This window comes from Vulpes vulpes, chromosome 2 (assembly GCF_048418805.1).
Source record: "Vulpes vulpes isolate BD-2025 chromosome 2, VulVul3, whole genome shotgun sequence".
Lineage (NCBI taxonomy): Eukaryota > Metazoa > Chordata > Mammalia > Carnivora > Canidae > Vulpes > Vulpes vulpes.
Window position 1 is genome coordinate 131,308,252 of NC_132781.1, and position 22,667 is coordinate 131,330,918.

General features: G+C 41.1%; 1 protein-coding gene and 1 pseudogene across 13 annotated transcripts in view; both read right to left on the reverse strand.

Moving 5' to 3' along the window:
- The window catches only part of PDE4D (phosphodiesterase 4D), a 1,410,178-nt gene that overhangs the window by 1,358,337 nt on the left and 29,174 nt on the right, over positions 1 to 22,667 (reverse strand). For 4 of the 13 annotated variants that reach the window (XM_072749976.1, XM_072749982.1, XM_072749978.1 and 1 more), the window contains exons 1-2: positions 3,809 to 3,974; positions 1,952 to 2,014 (exon numbers count right to left, since the gene is read on the reverse strand). The exons of 1 other annotated variant lie outside the window; for it this stretch is intronic. The gene's annotated coding sequence lies outside the window, so the exon portion shown is untranslated. Of the gene's footprint in view, positions 1 to 714; positions 1,079 to 1,951; positions 2,015 to 3,808; positions 4,114 to 22,667 lie in introns of those variants that run through there. 8 more of the 13 variants (XM_072749992.1, XM_072749975.1, XM_072749969.1 and 5 more) reach the window with 8 other exon arrangements.
- Positions 9,517 to 10,845, reverse strand: LOC112907748 (tubulin alpha chain-like; annotated as a pseudogene).

Genomic DNA, 22,667 nt, shown 5'->3' on the forward strand with positions numbered 1-22,667 from the left:
CATGGTTCCTTTCCTCAAGCGGATTCTATGAAAAACTTAAACTCTCAGCTATAAACCATGATTTTGGTCTTAGGTACAGGTCATTGTCTGAGAAAAACAACCTAGAGGCAGCCTAGAAATAATTTCAAAGCAACAAATTCTCTTTCTCCCTTTCTCAAACAGTGCTACAGGGAATGTTAGTGCACGGCAACAATCCCCCCCTTCTGTTCAGATGGTTACTTCAGCTCACACGAGCTCGAGCTCTTTCATGAGCCTCTCTTCTTCAGATTCCCCCCACCAAACACCTCTTCCAAATATGATCCCCAAAGCTCCCTTCTTCTATCCCTCCATCTGTCTCCTTGATTCTGGCTCCCAAAAGCCCAAAAGAACAAGTATGGCAAAATCAAACCTTGCTTGAAACGTGGGGAAGGAAAAGAACATGAATAAGCATTCTGGGTAGATAGTGAAAGAACACTGAATCTATCATGCATTACAAGTGGTGGCCTCTTCACAGACAGATAACTTAAAGTACTGAAATGAACAGCAAAGGGTATGAAGAAAGGAGTTTGGATTTTTAAGCATCCACAATGTTGCAAGACTCACGACACTTAATCACGAAATATTTACTTAGCACCTAACTCTAAGAACTGTCCTGGAAAGGACGCTGTATCGAGGGACCCAAGACCACCCCTACATTTGGACATGAACTACAAGAACTCACGGAACTCAGCTTACCGTTCTTACAGCTGAAATTTTTTACAGCAACACAGTAAGGGTGCACACGCAGATCACAAGAAGAGAAGACACAGGGGGAGACAAAAGACTCCATATCCAGACTTGCCAGGAGAGGTCACAGATAAAACACATCCCCCAACAATAAAAATGCAGCAACATGTGTGCAATGATTCAGCCTAGGGAAGCTCCTTATAATAGACTCAGTGCCCGAGGTTTTTACAGAGGGCTGGTCATGTAGGTACTTGCTGCCTAGCACAGTAAAAAAATTCCAGACTCCCAGAGGGAAGCAGGTGTTGAAGTATAAACTAGATTCTTGCACAAAACTCTAGCTACAACGAACCATACCCATTGTTAACTGTTGACTGAGAGCACTCAGAGGACCAGGTTCCTAAATACCAGAGAGCCAATCTTGCTATCAGGCCTTTCTAAGGGCAGCAGTCTGGGGCCTGTTATGTTAACTCTTTTCTGCAGAGAAACAAAGACCAAGTTCTTGCTCTTGAGGCAAGTAACATTTAGAGGAATAAGACGTATACATGCAACAGGCAAAGTGATATAGTAGACCAAGCATGCTAACACTAAAGCAGCATTTCCCAAAATGTGCTTGAATTCAGATTTATCAGAATCCCCAGGGTGCTCATCAGCTTAGTGGCTACAACTCAAAGTGCCCTAAGCAGTGGAAGGATAGAAGGTCATCAAAGCCAGGGCTTCTGGTGAGATTATAGAAGACCCGCTGGATACCACAAGGAGAAATTTGAATTTGATTTCATAGCCATGGAAGACTAGTGAATTTTCTTTTTTTCTTCACCAGGTAGTAAGAACAATGATAATAACATCAAAGCAGCACTGTTTGAAGATGCATCTGACTACATTGCGTAGAATACAGTAAAAGGGGCAGAGATCGTAGGCCCAGAAACCAGAACTTCCCTTTCAAAAGGAAAGAAAATGATCATAATTGACACCAGGGGCCAATAGTGAGGAGTAGACACTGCCCAGGTGCTTTTCATCAATGCTCATCCCAACCTTCTGCAGTAGGTACTATTGTCTCCATTTTACAGGTAACCTCACCCAATGGCACACAACGGATTCAAAATAGATAGCATGATTCCAGCACGAGGGTTCTCACTCACTATCCAACAGACCTGTGCAACACAAAGGCAGGATAACAGAAAACCAACAGGTGGTGAGCCAGTGCCTGTGGCCAGGACAAGAAAGTAATCAAGCAAATTCGTACACTTACCTTCTCCTTTCCTCCCTTGGGTGCCTTATTTTAAGATGACAGGCAGAAAGTCATTTTCCAAAACTGGTAAAAGAGAGAAGTAAAACTAGAAATCATATTTTTCTGAATGACATGAGAGGTGAAGAATCAATAGGAATCACAGCTTCTTGACCCAGTTAGATAGATGGTAAGAAATGCCAAGTGCTAAGTTGCATCTCGATTTAAAGACAGACATGGGCAACTGTGGCCTTCTTCTTCTTCTTTTTTTTTTTTTTTTAAGATTTATTTATTTATTTATGATAGACAGAGAGAGAGAGAGAAATAGAGAGGCAGAGACACAGGCAGAGGGAGAAGCAGGCTCCATGCCGGGAGCCCGATGCGGGACTCAATCCTGGGACTCCAGGATCGCACCATGGGTCAAAGGCAGGCACCAAACCGCTGAGCCACCCAGGGATCCTCTGTGGCCTCCTTTTATCTTTAATATCTCAAAGAAATTTTACACTATTAAAATGCCCCTTCCTGTATATTTCCCTCTGACATAGTATAACCCAAACATCACTTAATAAGTGAACTACTCTCAGGCAGCCTGGGTGGCTCAGCGGTTTAGTGCCACCTTCAGCCCAAGGTGTGATTCTGGAGACCTGGGATCGAGTCCCGCATCAGACTCCCTGCATGGAGCCTGCTTCTCCCTCTGCCTGTGTCTCTGCTTCTCTCTCTCTGTCTCTCTCATGAATAAATAAAATCTTTAAAAAATAATAATAAGTGGACGCATGATTATGATCTCAAGATTATGGTTTTTTAAGACATCTAAAATTAAAACTCCAGAATCATCACACTCTTATTGAGATATGTTTCTTGATCACTCATTTGCATAAAACGTTTTGCAGATGCTAAAGCAAGACACTGACCCCAACGGCTTTAGAGGACACAACATAGTAATTTGTTTAATCAATAAATATGACTCCTAGTTCTTCGTAAAACTCAGAATCAAGCAACAAGACATCACAAGCCAGTGTTTACAGGAAATTAATCTGTTGCCTCCATTGACATTAAGCAGGAGGCCAAAGGCCATTAGAACAAGCTGAAATTAATGTACCAAAATAACTCAGTCCAGGACACTGATCTTATCATGTTGGAAGTGACTCTAAAATCTTTATTAGCTCTTAACATAACTCTCTGTGAGCTGTCCATATCTTTCACATTCAGATCCCTGTGAGCCAATTCAAACACTCCAAAGGATGGCCAAGAAATGACAAAGAGAAACAACTTGAACAAAACCTTCAAAACCTTTGACATCACCCTGATGGTCTGGGGTATGTATCTACTGCTGGGGGAAAGTCATCCAAATCAGGTAACCCACCCAGTTGTAGCCTGCTTGAAAATTCTTTTCCCCCAGGAGGTCATGGCAGCAAGAAGTTCCTCGCTTATTTATTGTTAAGTACTGCGACAAGGTATGAAAGGAGACACGACCTGCCTTCCAGAGGTCTCCTGAGAAAGAGGGAGCAGACACAGCTTAGAAACAACACAAACAAGCACAGGGAAATATTCATGAATAGCAGTAAAAGCATGGATCCCGGAAGTCAACTGTCCTCAGTTGGAAGCCTGGCTCCACCAGTCGCCATCTTAAAATCAAGTTTCATAACCTTCCCTATGCCTCAGTCTCCCCTTCTGAAAAAAAAAAAAAATGGGTAATACTACTACCCACCTCACAAGCTGTTGTGGAGAAAGCAGTAAGATAACGAACACAGAATGCTTAGCCCATAAGAGGAGCTCGACAAATGTGAGCTGCTGTTACCACACAAGTCTTATTTTTGTTTTTACTGCTAGGACTACTGCTCCTACCACCATGGCTACTCTCCTCTACATTTTGCCCCATACCTTAAAGATAAGGAGGCTCCCGGGCTGCACGAAGTAGTCCAGTCCAGATGGAAGCATTCATCTCAGGCAGGGAAGCTAAGAGTCTCATGGTTTGTGAGAAATGTCAAAGAAGATTTCAGATGGAGGAGAGGGCTGTAGAGGGGAGTGAGCATAGCCTGCATAAAGCAGATAAGTCTGCTTTAAATGGCTTCTTGAGCTGAGGAATGGCACATGTTCACAGGTCATATGATTTTCCAAGCTGGAAAGTAACTTAGAAATCCTTAAGTCACTCAACAGGAAAAAAAAAAAAAAAAAAAAAAAAAAAAAAAGCAGCTCTTGGAAAGCCACAAAAATCTTATGCCTTCCTCTAGTGCTATTTGAAATTTTGGAATAAATTCAGTATGGGGGGGGGGGAAGGATGGATGCATGCAGAGGGGTACCTTTGGGGTGAAAAAAAATCTGTTTCTATTTTGAGAGATACATGTTTCTTCCCTGGATCATGTGGTCACAATGTTAGCACTGAATCTGCTTGCTCACCACTAGCTTTCCTTCCTCAGTTATGGGGAAAAGCGCCCAGCCCAGGTTACTCTCAATGGCAAGCTTTTTTTTTTTTTTTTCCTGCTGCTTTATTGTCAATTGCCATGGGACTCCCCCACCCTCCCTCTGACACACCCCAGGACAAAGAGACCGCAACAGTCAAGTGACTGGCTCTTAGCCACACAGCTAGTTGGCGATAAAGAGAAACAGGAATCCTTGCTGAGAGGGGGGGAGAGGTTCAGAGGAGAGGAAACAGACATGACAGCCTAGAATAACTTGCTGTGGGAAACCGAATGGCGTGGGCAGCTACGTAGATCTGAGCAAGAGGCAGACCTTGAGCAAAAGGATTTTTCAGGAAAAGCTTTTTTGCTGTCCTACAACAAGCCCAATAAATTACACATGTCAGACTGCTTCTCTTGGTACCTTCTGCTATCAGAACCCAAAGTGAAGGTCAACAGGACAGACGGAAGGTAAACTCCAGGTGTAATTTCTCTCATGTGAGGAAGTTCCAGATTTATCATTGGTGTTTAACCCATGGGAGGAAAGAAGTGGAAACGAGGTTCTTTCACAGTTGGTTATAACAAACCAAAGGTGCAGTGGCTAAAATGACAAACTTTTTGGGTTTAAAGAAAAAGAAAAAAGAATAAAACCAAACAAACACCAAAGTTACAAACGGACCACACAAGAGCTTGGACTCTTCTGGATGCTCCCCAAGACAAAACTCGGGTTCAGTCTCGCTTCCCTTAGAGATGTCCTCTTGCTCTGGCCACCTGAAGACACTCTGAGTTCTTGTTACCTTAGATTTTTGATTTAAGGAAGTGGTGGCAGGGGATTTTCGCTGGGAGGCCTCCTGCTGGAGCCCTCTCTTCCTTCCCAGTCCAAGTGTGTGCCTGGTGACCAAGTACAGACCTATGTTTGTGATAGTTTCTCAGCAAATGTTTGATGACAACCCTGGCCTTGGCCTACAAGACTCAGCTGCCACCTGTAGCTTATGTGGCCTTCTCCCAAAGGGGCAGGATGAGAAAAGAACTTCAAGACTACAATTCCTCCTGCGTAGCCACTTCCCCTACTACTTATCAAAGGCCTTGCTGATGGGAATTCTTGTAAAGGGCAAGATACACACACCCATGTTTGAATTACCCTCTAAAACCTAACTTAAACACACTTGAAGCGTTCTTCTTGACGACCAATAAACTGGAGTGTGTTCTCAGAAGATGACTTCCCTTTGTCTTGGAGACTGGCCAGCAGACGGAGATGTGGGCAGCTCCAGAGTTTCCAGGCAGAAGGGGTTTGGGGCAGGAGTCTATCAAGAGGAACATAGGGGATTTGGCTGAAAGTGTTTGCAAGATACTCTCCACACGTTTATGGAACCACTACTTTTTGGGTTTTATCAAGAAAGTAGCACCAGCTTCCACTGGATGGAGTTCATGGAGGTAATGGCTGAGCTCCTCCTCCCCCCCAAACAAGGCACCCCGTGGTCTCCAATTGGAGATTGAATGAAGAGTTGAAAGGCCAGAGTGGGAAAAATTTGGAAAATGAAGAAACTCTACTATCAATGTGTCCGCTCCAGGATGAATCTCTGAAGTCTCTCTTGAGGTGTTTGGGTCTGGGAGCTAAAGAATTCAGAGCTCTTACTGGAGCAATCCAAGCACATCGTTCCCTAGCCAACCTCAATATTTTTTACCTTATTTGTATCTTATGTTGGTTTGGGGAAAAAAAGAGTAACATCTGTGAAGAGAGAATACCATAAATGGTAGAAAATTTAAAAGTTAGACTAGAAAATACGGTGAAATCTAACACCCCTCCCACCCCTTCCAGCCACTCAACAACTGTTATAGTGTCTTGAATATACTTCCAAGACTGTTCTATGCACACACAAGTATAAACGCACATGTATTTTTATGAACATTTATATAAGACACACAGAAGAGTAGTTTTCAATTTTTTTTTTTTGCGATCCACAAAAAGCAATGACTCTTCTCTTGTGTTCATTCCACTGATATAACTATCTGTGCCTCAGTACCATGGTGCTTTAATCATTTTAGCTTTACAATATATGTTCATCAGAGCCTTTCCATGCTTTTCATTACTCTTTGGATTCAGGACTTTCTCTGCCTCTACTTGCCCTTTTATTTTTCCATGTGAACTTCACTATCAGCTTCTCTAGACTCATGGTCCTTTCCTGCATTGTATCCTGATACCAATTGTTGTTGTCTGTATGGATAAAGACTCTGATTTTTCTTTTTTTTTTAACCAAGCCACACTACACCATTCTCTTCTGATTACTGGCAGTGATCGTTCAGTGAATTCTGTTTTCTAGGTACGGTCATATTATTTGCAAATATGGTTATTTTACCTCCTTCTCTACCATTTGTACAACCCGTATTTCTTTTATCTAAAATGCCGGCAAGTACCTCAAGATTAACGTTCAATAATGGGATGACAGTGACATCCTTGTCCTGATTTAACATGAATGCTTCTACTATTTGCCCATTAAGTGTGAGCTGACTTTTGAGGTAAGGTAAATATGTTATATTAAGGCAACATAAAATTAGTTCCGGTAAGATAAATATGTTATATTAAGGCAAAATAAAATTAGTTCCATCTTATGAGGTGTTTTTCCATAATCAATAATAGATTTTACTTTTACAATATTTTCAGCAACCATGGGTGTAAGTGCATGGTTTTGCTTTTGCTGTTTTAATACATTATTGTGGTGAATTCTCTTAGTAGATTTTCTAAATACTAAGCTAACCTACCTTTCCTGACATCAACCTCACTTGGTCATGTTTTATTTTTCTTTTAAGGTCACTGTGGATCTTGTTTGCTAATATTTTACTGAAGATCTTTGCACTGATAGTTTGTTTACTGCAACAATAGCCAAATTATAGAAGCAACCCAAGTGTCCATCGACTGATGAACGGATAAGGATGTTGTATATATATATATATACACACACACACTGGAATATTGCATAAAAAAGAATGAAATCTTGCCATTTTCAATGACATGGATGGAACTGAGTATACCGCTAAGCGAAATAAGTCAGAGAAAGACTGATATCACATGATATCATTCATATGTGAAATTTAAGAAACAGAATGAACAAAGGGGAAAAAAAAAAGAGACCAAAAAACAGACTCCTAACCACAGAGAACAAACTGACAGTTACCTGTCAGTAAGTAGATGGGGCAAGTAGATGGGAGCGAGGGGGGATGGGTAAAAAAGATAACATGGATTAAGAGGACACTCATTCTGATGAGCACTGAGCAATATATGGGATTGTTGATTCACTATATTGCGCACTTGAAACTATAACAATGTATGCTAACCATACTGGAACCAAAATTAAAATTTTCTTTAAAATTTTCAAAAAAATGAGTATAGCCAACAGTTTTAATATTTTATTCCGATGCCACTGGCAGACTTAGTTTTGCCATTATAAAAAGTCTTATAATTCATCAACCTTTGCTTTTATCTTTATTAATTTTTATTCTGTTTTCTCTAATGCACATTATTTTATAAATTCTGATATTGGATATTTAAAATTATCTTAATTTAATTCCTAATTTTAAGTATTTAATCCTATGAATTTTTCTCTAAGCACTGCTTTACCAAGATCTCAGTCTCTAATATGTTGTTCTAATTTTTGTCATTTTCTAAAAGTTCTGCAATTTCAGTTTTAAGAATTATTTAAGTAGGGTTCTCTAGTTTCCAAAAGGAAAGGTGGCTTTTTCTTCTACTTTTATTATTAATTTTTTATCTCATTGCACTGTCAGAAAATATTGCCTATTTCTACTTGGGAAGAATTTCTACTTTATAGCTTGACATCTAATTTTTATGACAGACTAATTTTTTTGACTGGCAAGTCAAAGGACAAGATAGTGTTTTCTAAGTATATGGCTTCATTGTATCTATGAAAGCTAACTTACTTGTTTTGTCATTCAAGGAGTCCATATTTTTATTTGCCTTTTTTTTTTTTTTTTTACTTTATCTGTCCGTAGTTAAGACCTAGGAATTAAAATTTTCTATTATTAAAACATTTCTGTCTGTTCCTATGCTGCTTCAGACTTTGGCACTATGGTTTCCATGACAACTTTTTAAAATCACATTAAATTACATCATGAGTTACATCTTTTACTATTATCAAGTACCCTTTTTACCTAATTTAATGCTTTTTATTCTGAATACAACTAGATAGTTACGATTGTTGCTCTCTCCCTCTCCCTCAGTCTACTGGCATTTGCTTTTTTTGTCTATGTTCTTTGGTTTGGGCAGCCCTAGAAAATACCATAGACTGAGTGACTCTAACAACAAAAATTTATTTTCTCACAGTTCTGGAGCCTATAAAATCCACAGTGAGGGTGCCACCAGAGTCACATTCCGGTAAGATCTTTCTTCTTGGCTCAGAGACTGCCACCTTTTGTGTCTTCACATGGCAAAGACAGTGTTCTGGTGTCTCTTTCTCTTCTTATAAGGGCACCAGATCTATCAGATCAGGGTCCCACTCTTTTGACCTCATTTAACCTTAATCACTTTTTTTTTAAGATTTTATTTATTTACTTCAGAAAGAGAGCACAAGCAAGGGGAAAGATAGAAAGAGAGGGAGAAGCAGACTCCCCAATTGCAGGGAGCCCAATGTGGTGCTTGAGCCCAGGACCCAGGGATCATGACATAAGCGCAAGACAGACACTCAACAAACTGAGCCACCCAGACACCCCCCCCTTAATCACTCTTTAAAAACCCTTTCCGCAATATGCAATCACAAAGAGGGGTTAGAGCTTCAACATACGAATTGGGAGGGGCAACACAATTCAGGGTAGAGCAGTGTCTACCCAACTCTCCACATCTTCAGCCTTTATGGGCTTCACTGTTTTACACACATCTCCTATATTACACATAACTGGATTCCACTCTCTTTGTAAATGTGAGTCTCTTAATAGATGAGTAGGACAATTTACATTTATTTTTAGGGTCATACGTTTGGTCAAATTTGGGTACTCATTTTTTTTCTTTCTTAAAGCCTTGACTTTGAGATATGATGGGAAAATCATACAGTCATACATGAAAAAGACAGGCATGATCACAGTTAAAAGTGAAGACAATCTAACCAGAAAGCTTGAATGCCTATCAGCTAATGTTGAAGCTAAACTTTTGAGTCTGACATGCTGAAGGGCTGAAAGGAATGGTAATTAGTATTCCTTTCTTTCTTCTTCACCCTCTCCTTTGACAGCATCTATGCCAATCGTCTCATAATCCTTCTCGAGGGCAGCTATGTACTCCCAGACCTCAGAAAACTCTATATCCTCCACCTCCTCACCCACATACCAGTGAACAAAGGCACATTTGGCATACATCAGGTCAAGCTTGTGATCCGGAGAAGACCAGGCCTCAGCAATGGCTGTGGCATTGCTCAGCATGCACACAACTCTCTGAACTTTGGCCAGTTCTCCACCAGGTACCACAGTGGGAGGCTGGTAATTAATGCCAACCTGGAAGCCAGTGGAGCACCAGTTCACAAACTGGATGCTGTGTTTGGGCTTGAGGAGTGGCAATGACAGCAATAACATCATTAGGAGCCATGTCACCACAGTACAACAGATAGCAAGCCACGTATTTACTAGGGTGGGAGTCACATTTCACCATCTGGTTTACTGGCTCCACATGCATTTGTCATCTGTGATACAGAAAGCTGTTCATGATAGGCTTTCTCAACAGAGATGACAGGGGCATAGGCAGCCAGACGTTAGTGGATGTGGGACTAGGGCACCAGGATGGTACGAAATTCTGTGAGATCAACATTCATGGTTCCCTCGCATCTGAGGGAAGCAGTGATGGAAGACACAACCTGGCTAACAAGGCAGTTAAGGTTAGAGTAGGCTGGACATTCAATACAGAGGTTTCTATGACAGACTTCAGAGATGGCCTCATTGTCTACCATGAAAGAACAATCGCAGTGCTCTCAGGTGATGTGCGTGGTGAGGATGGAGTCATAGGGCTCCAATCCAGCTCTGGAAACTTGATGGGCTGGGTGAATGGAGACCTCCAGCTTGGACTACTTGCCATAATTGGCCAAGATATGTTCCATCAACAGGGAGCTGAACCCAGAACCAGTTCTTCCTTAAAAGCTGTGGAAAACCAAGAAGTCCTGAAGATCTGTGCACAGGTCAGCCCACTTCCAAATTCAGTTGAAGACCTTGACAGCATAGCACCCTCAGGCACAGTCATTGACAGCATCTTCCTTGCCTGCAATGAGCTGCTCAGGGTAAAAGAGCTGGCAATGGGTGACAGTGTGAAATTCATCAGTGGTAGTGGGTTCCAGGTTTAGAAACACTGCCCTGGGAATATGATTGCCAGAACCTGTCTCACTGAAGGTAGGTGCTGGAGTCGTCTCCTCCACTAGTGGTCTTGTCACTTGGCATCTGGCTGTTGGACTGGATGCCATGCTCCAGGCAAGAGGGCTCCCAGAAGGTATTGCTGATCTGGACACCAGCCTGGCCAACATAGATGGAGATGCACTTACGTATGGCAGCTACAGCTGAGCAGGTGCAGGTGACAGGAGCAGACACTGGGTCCTGTTCATCATCTGCAACAAGCTAAGGGGCCAGGTAAGTAACACACTCCGTTACTCATATTTTACGCTAGGATTCCCTCCTCTTGCCACTGTGTAGTCTGTTTTGTTATAATGCCAGCTTGATTTTCCCCCTTTTAGTAGTTTGCTTTTTGTTGCCTAAATGAAAGGCTTTTCCTTGGTCTTTGAGGGCCAGTATTTGGAAATACTTGGAAATGTATCAGTGTTGTTCATTATGTACCAAATTTTTCCTGGACCACACAGTGCAGCCTTTTCATTCGGAGATGCAAGTCGTATTTTCTTTTTTTTTTTTTTACATTTGCTTTTATTTAAATTCAATTTGTCAACATATGGTATAACACCCAGTGCTCATCCCATCGTGCATATTTTATTTTCTAAAGCACTTTATTATCATCCCCTGGCTTCTTCTTAAAAGATACCAGTAATGCATATGTTGCAATTCTTTTGCCTTCCATATCTTTCACCTTCTCTTTAATCCCTTCTAAGTTTGTTCATTTCTAGTTGATTTTTGCTTGCTTTTCTTAATTCTGTTCACCTATTCATCAGTGATGACAGCAGTGCCTATTCTCTTTTGTGTTTATTCTGATATGCTTGTATTTCAAGGATTGCTTCATTTTTCTCTTCTGTTTCCTTCCTGAGCTCTGCAAGTTTTTTTTTATCTCCACCTGTGACATCCTTATTATTTTCCCCAAGCTCCCAATTGCTCTGCTTCTGACTGTTTCATTAAGTTGCCTTAGCTCAGAGTCATGTAGTCACAACTTCCAACATCTCGATGGCCACTTGTTACTGTGAGAATCCCATTCTGCCCTATATATCCCATGTCTCCTCCTCTCCTTTCGTCTTATACTAGCTTTATACAGAACCTCTGCTGTGTGCCTCTATGTGTTCATTTTTCAATGACATGCATTCTTCCTGGACTTTGGAACTGGTTCCATGTTAGGAAGATGGTGAGCAGTTCCAGGCTAGCAGGCATTCTCCAGGGCTTGAGGAGAAACTCATTATGACAAGGTTGCATACGTCACTTATTTTAGCTTTGACCTCTGTCCAGCCAACAAACATGGGCAGCTAGAGAGTAGGACACATAATTCAGCCTCTCATCTGCCATCTCATCAGGAAACAGACAAAAATGGCATTTCTACATGTATTCTTTTTTAATTCAATTCTGCTTTTCCCATTTCTTTGTGGGATGAAATAGGATCCAGGGACCTGGTTCTCCTCCACCACCACAAACAGCTGTCATTCTCGTGATTCCAAAGCCAAGATAGTTGGCTTTGCCCCTCAGAGCGCCATCTATGTAAGAAAATGCTTTCCCGCCAACTCTGTCTGAGATCTACATCCACAAACACCCCCGCTGGAAGTCTTCCTGCACCCACATTTGATCTTTACTGCATTGCCAGTTCTCCCCATAGATTATCTTTTTGGGGGTTAGTCATCAGTTTTATCAAAGGTAACATTCATATTTCTGCCCTCCTTTTTTCTTCCTGGCAAATTCTAAGGAGGATGGAAAAATATCTTCAGTATGTGCTTTTTAATAAAAGCCCCAGTATTCACAAAAGCTCAAGTTTAAAGTGAACACAAAGAGTAACCCTTTAAAGGGGAAAAATGTGCTGGCAAGGGGACACGTAGCCCAACAAACTGATCATGGAAGGTAGGAAACAACTACTTTGGTGATGCCTCACTAGGGGATGAGAAGATCAAATGTTCAGACTATGTCTGCGCTGGTCCCTCTCTGTGAAATTGATTTCACCCCGCGATCCAGTGTTTTGCCCTTATCCCACCCTTTAGAATCCCTGGTACTCAAAACGTGATCCATGCGCCAGCAGCATCAGCATCAGATGGGAGCTAGTTAGACATGCAGAACCTCAGGCCCTACCTTAGACCCCAGACTCAGAATAGGAATCTATGGGGTTTGTTTTATTCATGAGATACAAAGAGAGAGAGAGAGAGAGAGGCAGAGGGAGAAGATGACTCCCTGCAGGGAGCCTGATGCGGGACTCCATCCCAGGATCATGACCTGAGCCCAAGGCAGATGTTCAACCACTAAGCCACGCAGGTGTCCCAGGAATCTATGTTTAACAAGATTCCCAGGTGACTCATATACACAGTAAGTGTGGAGAGCACCACTGGAAATCACGGTTCTGGCATCACTTCCCTTCACTGGCCCAATCACCTGACATTCCTTTGTTACACACACCTACGACCTTTCTTTTCTTTTCTTCTGACCTCTCATTACTGAATTATCCATTTATTACAATGTGTTTAGAAAAACCTAATGATCTGTATTTCTTGCACTAAATTAGTGCCAGGCTCCATGACTATACCACAACCAATCAATAAATAGCTGCTGAATGAGTAAGTGGATGTGTACCATATTATACTTATGTCTCAGAGCATTTTTAGTGGCAGTTAGTACTTGCCCAATTTCCTACCAGAGGCCTCCATGCACTGAACTTATTTATGCCTGGGTCCACCTGGAATCAGCCCTCCCACTTTGGAGAAAGCCCTGCCAAAGGTGAGCCAGGAAACTAAGGAATGAATGGGATCTCTGAAAAACCCAAGAAATCTCATCATTTAGGGCACACAGTTTCCCAACATTGTATATGCTTACAAATGGCACAAAAAGATCCTGTTACCTGAGCATCATTTTGGAAAATATAATTATTATTTCTGTGTGGGAAGGGACAACACTTCACTGGCACTGGAACAGATCCCCAGTGCCACCATCCCCAGGCCAGAGAGGGTGTGTTGCAGCTGTAAGGTCCCAATGACAGAGGAAGGGCTGGCACAGGGGTGGGGGGTGCTGAGAGGGGCTTCCCTGCTGCTCTGCTCACACTCAGCTCCAGCAGTGCAATTTTTCCTATCCATTGCCCTCACCAGGAATAGGTAAAATTTCCATTCTTGGCTGTAGGGGGCTGTTTTGATGAGCAAGGAATGAAAAGTGACAGCTTGAAACTAGTTCCCCTACGTAGATAATTAAACCTTTACTAAATATAGTAGGTTTAAAAAATGAATGTTCACAACACTGAAACAGAACATGCTAATTCTAAAAATACAGACTCTCTTGCTGTGAAAGTCCTCTCAGGAAAAGGGGACACTAAAGCACAACAATGATTTTATTCCTCCTGCCCACCACTCCCACCCAGTGAGCCAGTTTGTTCCAGCACCAGGGTCACTACGGCAGGGGAAGAAGCCAGAGCTATTACCAGACACTCTGAAATTCTTGGGAAACTAATAGGAGAAAGTCAAGGGAAAGGAAGTTGTAAGGTAGAAGTGCTCTCTGTGGGATCCTGCCCAGTACCAAAGCAAGCCAACCATCTCTCTCTCTCTCTTTTTTTAAAATATTTTATTTATTTATTCATGAGAGACACAGGGAGAGAAGCAAAGAGATAGAGGGAGAAGCAGGCTCCTTGCAGGGAGCCCAATGTAGGACTTGATCCCTGGACCAGAATCACACCCTGAGCCATTGCAGATGCTCAATCGCTGAGCCACCTAGGCTTGCCTCTTTTTTTTTTTTTTTTTTTTTGTAATCAATAAGTGTAAAACTTGAGTTCATATGGCAAGGAAACTTCATTAGTTTTGCATTGTAGTCCATGATGCATTTTGTCAGGAAGGACACTCAAATTTTAAAAACTATTTAGTCAAACTCTCACTCTTTGCAGATGACATGATACTCTATATGGAAAACCCAAAAGACTCCACCCCAGGATTGCTAGAACTCATACAGCAATTCAGTAACATGGCAGGATATAGAAATCAATGCACAGAAATCAGTTGCATTCCTATATACTAAGACTGAAGAAAGAGAAATTACGGAGTCGATCCAATTTACAATTGCACTCAAAATGGTAAGATACCTAGGAATAAACCTAACAAAAAGGGCAAAGGATCTATATTCAGAAAACTATAGAAGACTCATGAAAGAAGTTGAGAAAGACGCCAAGAGATGGAAAAATGTTCCTTGCTCATGTGTTGGAAAAATAGATATTGTTAAAATGTCTATGGTACCCAGAGCAATCTATACATTCAATGCAGTCCCTATTAAAATACCATCAACTTATTTAACAGAGTTGGAATAAATAATTCTAAAATAATTCTAAAATAGAACCAGAAAACACCCTGAATAGCCAAAGGAATATCGAAAAAGAAAACTAAAACTGATGGCATCAGAATGCCTGACTTCAAGCTCTATTACAAAGCTGTGATCATCAAGATAGTGTGGTACTGGCACAGAAACAGACACACAGATCAATGGAACAGAAGAGAGAACCCAGGAATGGACCCTCAACTCTATGGTCAACCAACCTTCAACAAAGTAGACAAGAATATCCTGTGGGGAAAAAGACAGTCTCTTCAACAAGTGGTATTGGGAAAACTGGACAGCCACACGCCGAAGAATGAAACCAGACCATTTTTTCACACCAAACAGAAAAATAGACTCAAAATGGGTGAAACACCTAAACGTGAGACAGAAATCCATCAAAATCCTAGAGAAGAACACAGGCAGTGACCTTTGTGACCACAGCTGTAGAGACTTCTTAGTAGACACAGTTCAAAGGCAAGGGAAACAAAGGCAAAAAGGAACTATTGGGACTTCATCAAGATAAAAAGCTTTTGCACAACAAAGGAAACAGTCAACAAAATCAAAAGATAACCACCAGAATGGGAGAAGATATTTATAAATGTCTTATCAGATAAAGGGCTAGAATCATAAATCTATAAAGAACTTATCAAATTCAACACCCAAAAAACAAATAATCCAATCAAGAAATGGGCAGAAGACATGAACAGACATTTCTCCAATGAAAACATACAAATGGCCAACAGACACACGAAAAATGTTCAACGTTGCTTGGTGTCAGGGAAATACAAATCAAAACCACAATGAGATCCCACCTCACACCAGTCAGAATAGTGAAAATGAACAAGTCTGGAAACAACAGATGTTGGTGAAGCTGTTGAGAAAGGGGAACCCTCATATACTGTTGGTGAGAATAGAAGCCAGTGCAGCCACTCCGAAAAACAATATGGAGGTTCCTCAAAAAGTTGAAAATAGAGCTGCACTATGACTCAACAATTTCACTATTCACAATTACCCCAAAAGCAAATGTAGTTATCTGAAGGGACACATGCACTCCAATGTTTATAGCAGCAATATCCACAATAGCCAAACTATGGGAAGATCCCAGATGTCCACTGAGTGATGAATGGATAAAGACGATAAAGATGCATCTATATATCTATATATATACATATATGTATACATATATACACATATACATATATAGATCTGTGTGTCTGTTTTTGTACCATACATATAAGTAGTAGAATACTACTTAGCCATGAAAAAATGAAATCTTGCCATTTGCAATGACATGGATGGAATTAGAGGATATTATGCTAAGTGAAATAAGTCCATCAGAAAAAGATAATCATATGATCTCACTCATATGTGGAATTTAAGACACAAAACAGAGGATCATTGAGGAAGAGAGGGAAAAATAAAATAAGATAAAATCAGAAGGGAAACAAACCAGAAGAGACTCTTAATTATAGGAAACAAACTGAGGGTCACTGGAGGGGAGGAAGGTGGGGGGGGATGGGGTAACTGGGTGATGGACATTAAGGAGGGCATATGATGTAATGAACACTGGGTATTATATAAGACTAATGAATTGCTGACCTCTACCTCTGAAACCAATAATACATTATATTTAATTGAACTTGAATTTTTTAGAAAGAAACATATGCACATATATTAAAGCAAATCAAAATAATTGGAATTTTGGTACTCAGTTTGAAATTGTTAACACTGTCACTTGACCCTGTAGTATAGGCTATAATTTCTTTTAATAAGAAAATAAATAGTTGAGGTAGCTCAACTCAATTATCAATACTTGGGGATTTCAGAGCTTGATTTTATGCATTTTATATTGATACAGGTAACTATTTCAGCCCATATATTTTTACAGATGTTGTCTTTGTCTTGAATAAGAGTAACTTTTATCAATAAACATGCTTTTAGAACAAAAGAAAAAAAGAAAAACTTTGAGGAAAGTCAACTTCCTAGGAAGGTACCATCTTGAATGATTAAATCACAAATGATCTTGACTCTCCACTACCTCCAAAGCAATTATACCCAGATCTCAAAGAAGGCTGTACCCTGGTCATAAAACACTCCTTTGCAATTCACCTGGTATAATGACAAATGACCAACAAAGCTCCAAAGAGTTGTCTTCACTTGGTAAGTTCACTTCCAACCTGTCCTCTTTTGATCCCACTCCAACCAGAGAAAAAGTTTCTATCACGGGCATAATGTCCCCATGTTGCTTTGATGCAGTGGTCAGCCCTGAGTCATGCCAGGAGCATGTGACAGGGCTGGTCCCTCCCTTCTTGACAATCTTTGCCTTTCACTCATCTGGTTCTCAGCCCACCATTCCCTCCTCTGCCCCAGGGGGGACAACTAAGCTGGGAGGGAAAGCTGCATTTTGCTTATGTGTAACCTCATTTGCAGTGACCATGCATTCTGGTTTTGAAAGGCTTGAATTTTCTTCCCAGCAATACTGTGTATGTGAACATGATGGAACAATAGCCTTCGTCCTCCCAAGATGTTACCTGTATTTTCAATCCTTTATGTATGCTTTCTCACAATTTCCCACAAAAAAAATAGTGATTAGTCCTGAGATGGTGTTGCTAAAAGGTAAAACATGTTCGGGATCCCTGGGTGGCGCAGCGGTTTGGCGCCTGCCTTTGGCCCGGGGCGCGATCCTGGAGACCCGGGATCGAATCCCACATCAGGCTCCCGGTGCATGGAGCCTGCTTCTCCCTCTGCCTGTGTCTCTGCCTCTCTCTCTCTCTCTCTCTGTGACTATCATAAATAAATAAAAAAAATTTAAAAAAAATATTTAAAAAAAAAAAGGTAAAACATGTTCACTAAATTTTCTTGGTTTTTCCCCACAGAAGAAAGAATATGGTTCAATTTATAGTTTTTGAGAATGCCAGAAAATCATGACATGAAAGAATTCTCATTCATGCCTCTAAGGCTCTTTAGTTGGTTTAGTTATTACAGTAAGTCCCTCTCCTGGTTTACCGGGGACATCCTCCTCGCCCCAGCACTCCACATCCACACACACACTTGAGAGCAGACAAGCTTTGTCTTCTGTTTAAGCTGCCACACAACAAAGAAAAGATCCTATAGCTTAGAATCTTTCAGATTCCTCTTTTTGGGCTCTTAATTGATTCTTTCTTAGTGGATATACAAACCTCTGGAATAGAGACAAAAAAAGCAGAAATTATAACTCAAGGTAGGACAAGGGATACCTGCTACCATATTAATATGTGACTGCTTTTGAGTTTTACAACTGTTAGGACTTGAAGAAGTGCCTAATCAGGTGTTTGCATTCCTAGATGAAGGAAAGAAGGCCAAAAAAGCTAAGTCATTTGCCTAAGTTCTAACTGTGGTCAGTGCCGTACCCGGACCAGAGCAGTTTCTCCCTCCAGCAAGACAAGGATTTTCCTGCCTCAATGCTCCGCTACAAGCTCTTAGCCTAGGCCTTACCGAGGGTTATCACTGCTGGAGAACACACTGCACATAGCCCCGCACCCTTCTACCCTGGTGTCGGGACGACATTCCGACAGAATCCTTTAAAACCATAGTCTCTGATTCACATCTGGTCCATTAGGTCTGATTATCTCCAGTTCTGCCTGGACTTCTACCAAAAGGAATCCATTCACTACCAAAACTGCCCCCCCCCCCCAAAAAAAAGGCTCCTTGACATTTTTAGAAGTTTGTAATTTAAATCTAAATGCGGGGGGCGGGGGAAGGTTTGATGTAGTGGCTCAGAGTAGCAGGGGAGATTGGCTTCATTGTTTTCCACTTGAAGATAATCAGAGGATTATTTCCTACCATCTTCCTTGGAAAGTCTGATATTCATTTGTTTCTCTGGCACAGGGCTCATTAATGCTTTCATTTCAATCAACATCAGTTAACTGTGGGTTCCGACTACAGACTTCAATTTCTTCAAGAGAGCCCTCAAGATTTCTGATTTCACTTTCTTCCTTTGGTAATTTTATTTTCTCTCCAAGTTGCAATCTCCTGGTTTCCTCCTAAGGAACAGGTTAACAAATTCCATGAGCTTCAATGTACCAGCCTTATCTGTACCTAAGTTTCCAGATATTCAGAATAAATTATCTTGCCGATTCCTTGTCACTTGAAATGTCTTCTCACATTAAATGCTTTATAATGGGGAACTGCCACTGCAGATAAACGGAAATAGGATTTCTATCCATTGCCTTCCAATTCCCTGGGCCTAAACACATCCCTTTATCCCCCAGGAAACATGACTGAAGGTTAATTATTTTGCACTGCTTTTCTGGGGTGGGCCTCCCAGCCCCAGCCATACCCTTTATACTGACTTTTATTGATATCATTAATACTTTATAATTTCTAAGTGCTGTGGATTGTTCCTGCTTCCTCAGAGGAAGCTAGCACATCCTTTCCCTCATATTCACAGTACCTAGCAGGTAGTACCTACCTAACAGAGTAGTTAGTGAGCAAACATTTGTTGGCTTTTCCCAACTCTTGACAGAACTTAACTTTCTGTTCTGAGAGGGAAGCTGAAACAGCTTTGCCTTGGCTATATGTATCAAGTAGAAGGGAGAAGGCAGGAATTACTACTTAGTGGTTTGGGGTGGGTTTTTAAAGATTTATTTATTTATTTGAGGGGAGTAGGTATAGAGGGAGAGGATGAGAGAACCCCCCCAGCAGACTCTCCACTGAACATGGAGCCCAACATGGGGCACAATCTCATGACCACAACCTGAGCCAAAATCAAGAGTGGGACACTCAACTGACCAAGCCACCCTTTACTACTCACGGTTTTGAAACAAATGCATTGGCTATGGATTTGTCCCATAGCTCCCCAGTCTATGAGGGGCTATGCTCCTTTAGTTTCCCAATCTAATTCTCACTAGCCCTGGCCCATTAGTGTTCACAGGAAATCCAATCTTGGTCATCTTCAGGCCACCATATGCCCCATCCACTGATAGAGGAACACTTGGAGCTTCTGTAATCCATTTGGAGAAGGGTCTCTGCTCTGATCCTCCATCTGTCTTGGCCATAGAACCTCAAAGTGTAATGTCCAGCCCAATGGCTCACACCATGGTGGATGTCCCCGTTATTCACAGGATTTACCCCACCACTGGCATCTCCCTGCCTCTGAGAGTCATAGGGTCTCTTCAGCAGGCACCACCCTCGGGATGCTCAGCACTGCTATATCCTCTGTGGTGAAACCCCAACCTTTCAACTTTCCTGCCTTCCCTTGGCGTCAGTCCAGGGCAACAGCTCCAGGAGCACAGGTCTATGCAACAAGAGTCAACTAATTCTCTCCTGGACAAAGGGGAACTCGGACTTCCACATAAAATCCTCTACCAACCTCCACTGGCAGAAATGGAGAATAAGGATAGAGAAAGAAACCAGAAAATCTATTTTCTCCATCATTTCATGCCACCATGAATAACTTATTTGTACTGTTTGTCACATCCATACCTAAAGATTTGATAGAGTCCACCAAGAAATTATTCCAAAAGAAAAGGCAGGAAGGTTTTTATTTCCGTTTTGAAGAACTGGGGACAAATAATGAGGGAGATGTGGGGCCAGGAAAACTTTATTTCAGAGGTATGAATAGCTGTTCTGCCTCTCCCATTCTGTAACCCTCAAAATAACAATCCACCATCTTTCTTTTCATGGAAAAAGGCCGTACTCACAATAAGCTCACTTCACTTTGCCCTGTTTTCATTTGTTATATCCTTGACCTGCCCTCCAACTCCACATGCAGTAATAAAACCAGACCAATTGGGAAAAGTTAAAACAGTTTTGAAGATTCTGAAACTTGCTGTATGACATTTCAGTTTTTCCAAATAAATTACTTTGAGAAGGTAGATTGGAGAGGAAACCGTGGTCATTTCAAGAAGTCTTTCACCCTTGAGTGGAAATTATTTAATCTGACAGTTGTTCAGATGTCATCTCTAAAATGACCATAATCTACCAGCTTATAGGACTCAGGAATTTTTTTTTTTAAGTCTGACTTACAGAAAGGACATTCTTAACCTCTAAAATTTAATGGGTGTTTTATATTGTGTTTACTTTTTCCGTGGGAGCCGAGAACAAAATCTAGCATGTCTGACACTTTTAAGAGATGTACTTGTTCTGTATTCTGAATCCAATTCCAATGTTGAAAGTTCAAGAGAAAGTGCTTAAAAGGAAATAGTTTCAATGTATATTTATGCCACAATGACATTTGTAACATGTAATATAATATATCATTCATAATTGCTAGAATTTAATTACTTTGTGAACTTTCAAATAGGATCTATCAATATTTATGAAAAGATGGAAAAAGAGCTATATTATATACTTTTCTTTCTTTTTCATTATACTCCCCCTTTACAAGCAGAATGTCAGTTTTTTTATGTTAGAGAGGGGGTAAACTGAGGCAGAAAGCAGACAAGGTCTATGAAATTTTCCACTGATTTCTGAGAGGGTGTGAGAACTATACATGTAAGGCCAAGAAAATGAAATGAGGTCTTTACAAAGTGTCAGAGACAAATTAAAAAGGAAATGAATTTCCCACCCCAGCCTAACATCACTCCAGAAGGGAAAAAAAAAAAAAAAAAGACTTCCCTAGACCAAAGGAGAACAGAGCCTAGGGACAAGAGTGTCCTATCCTAAGAAAAGGATCCCCCGGAAAGACAGTGGCTGTAGCCACCCTCTTGTGCAGGGATCCAGACCCTTAGTACTTCAGGGAAGCAGGAAACTGTATGGACACAGCCCCCACCCCCAAAGCACGCCATGACCATAGTAAGACAAGCCACCAGAAGTAAACACACCATCCAGACAGGAACCCGGAGTGATTTGGCACCAACCCATGAGGTCCAGGACCCAGGATCCAGGACTAGGACCACATAGGGAGACAGTCATTCCCAAACAACTGCTTAGACCACAGGAGTCATCTTCAACATTACCATCACTCTCTAGAACCTGGGCTCCAAATATGGGATGAGAGAAAAGGTGGACCCAGACCTGACTGCCATTTTTCCATGACACAAACCAAAATGGGGACTCAGGAGAAATTATGATGGATTACAGGGAGAACATCAGTACGTGTGGACTGAGACTTATACACTCTTAAGGAAATATTTAATCTTCATAATATGTTTTTCAACTAGGCAGAGAGACATTTATAGTCTTTATTTCATTGACCCTATCTACTTTTATTGCATTATGAAACCAGCACATTGTGAGGAAACTGGCAATCTACAAATGTTGCATACTGGCAGTGCTCAGCACTTGAAGGTCAGGAGGAAAAGTTTATGATTTTGTAGATAAACACACAAAGATATAAACAGCAAAACAGAGCAGGTGAGTGATAGGACTTAATGTAGTTCTATTTTATTTTTCATGGATCCTGTGGCCCTCAGAAAATATGCCAACCACTATTTCATAACATGAGACATCCTCATGGCACAAATAAGTATTATTGAACTAACTATATGGCATCAAAGAGTCCAGAGACATTTGCTTTCTCTTGCTTGTTGTAGCCACAGGGGAGAAGCTGCTAAAAATCAAGCATAAAATTTAAGTGTAGGTTGTTGGGTTTTCAACATGAGTTGAATTCAATCTTGCCCAGTCTCTCATGTGAAAGTGAAGGCACTGATTTGGAAAAAATAAAGCCCTAAAATATGGAAAGATGACAT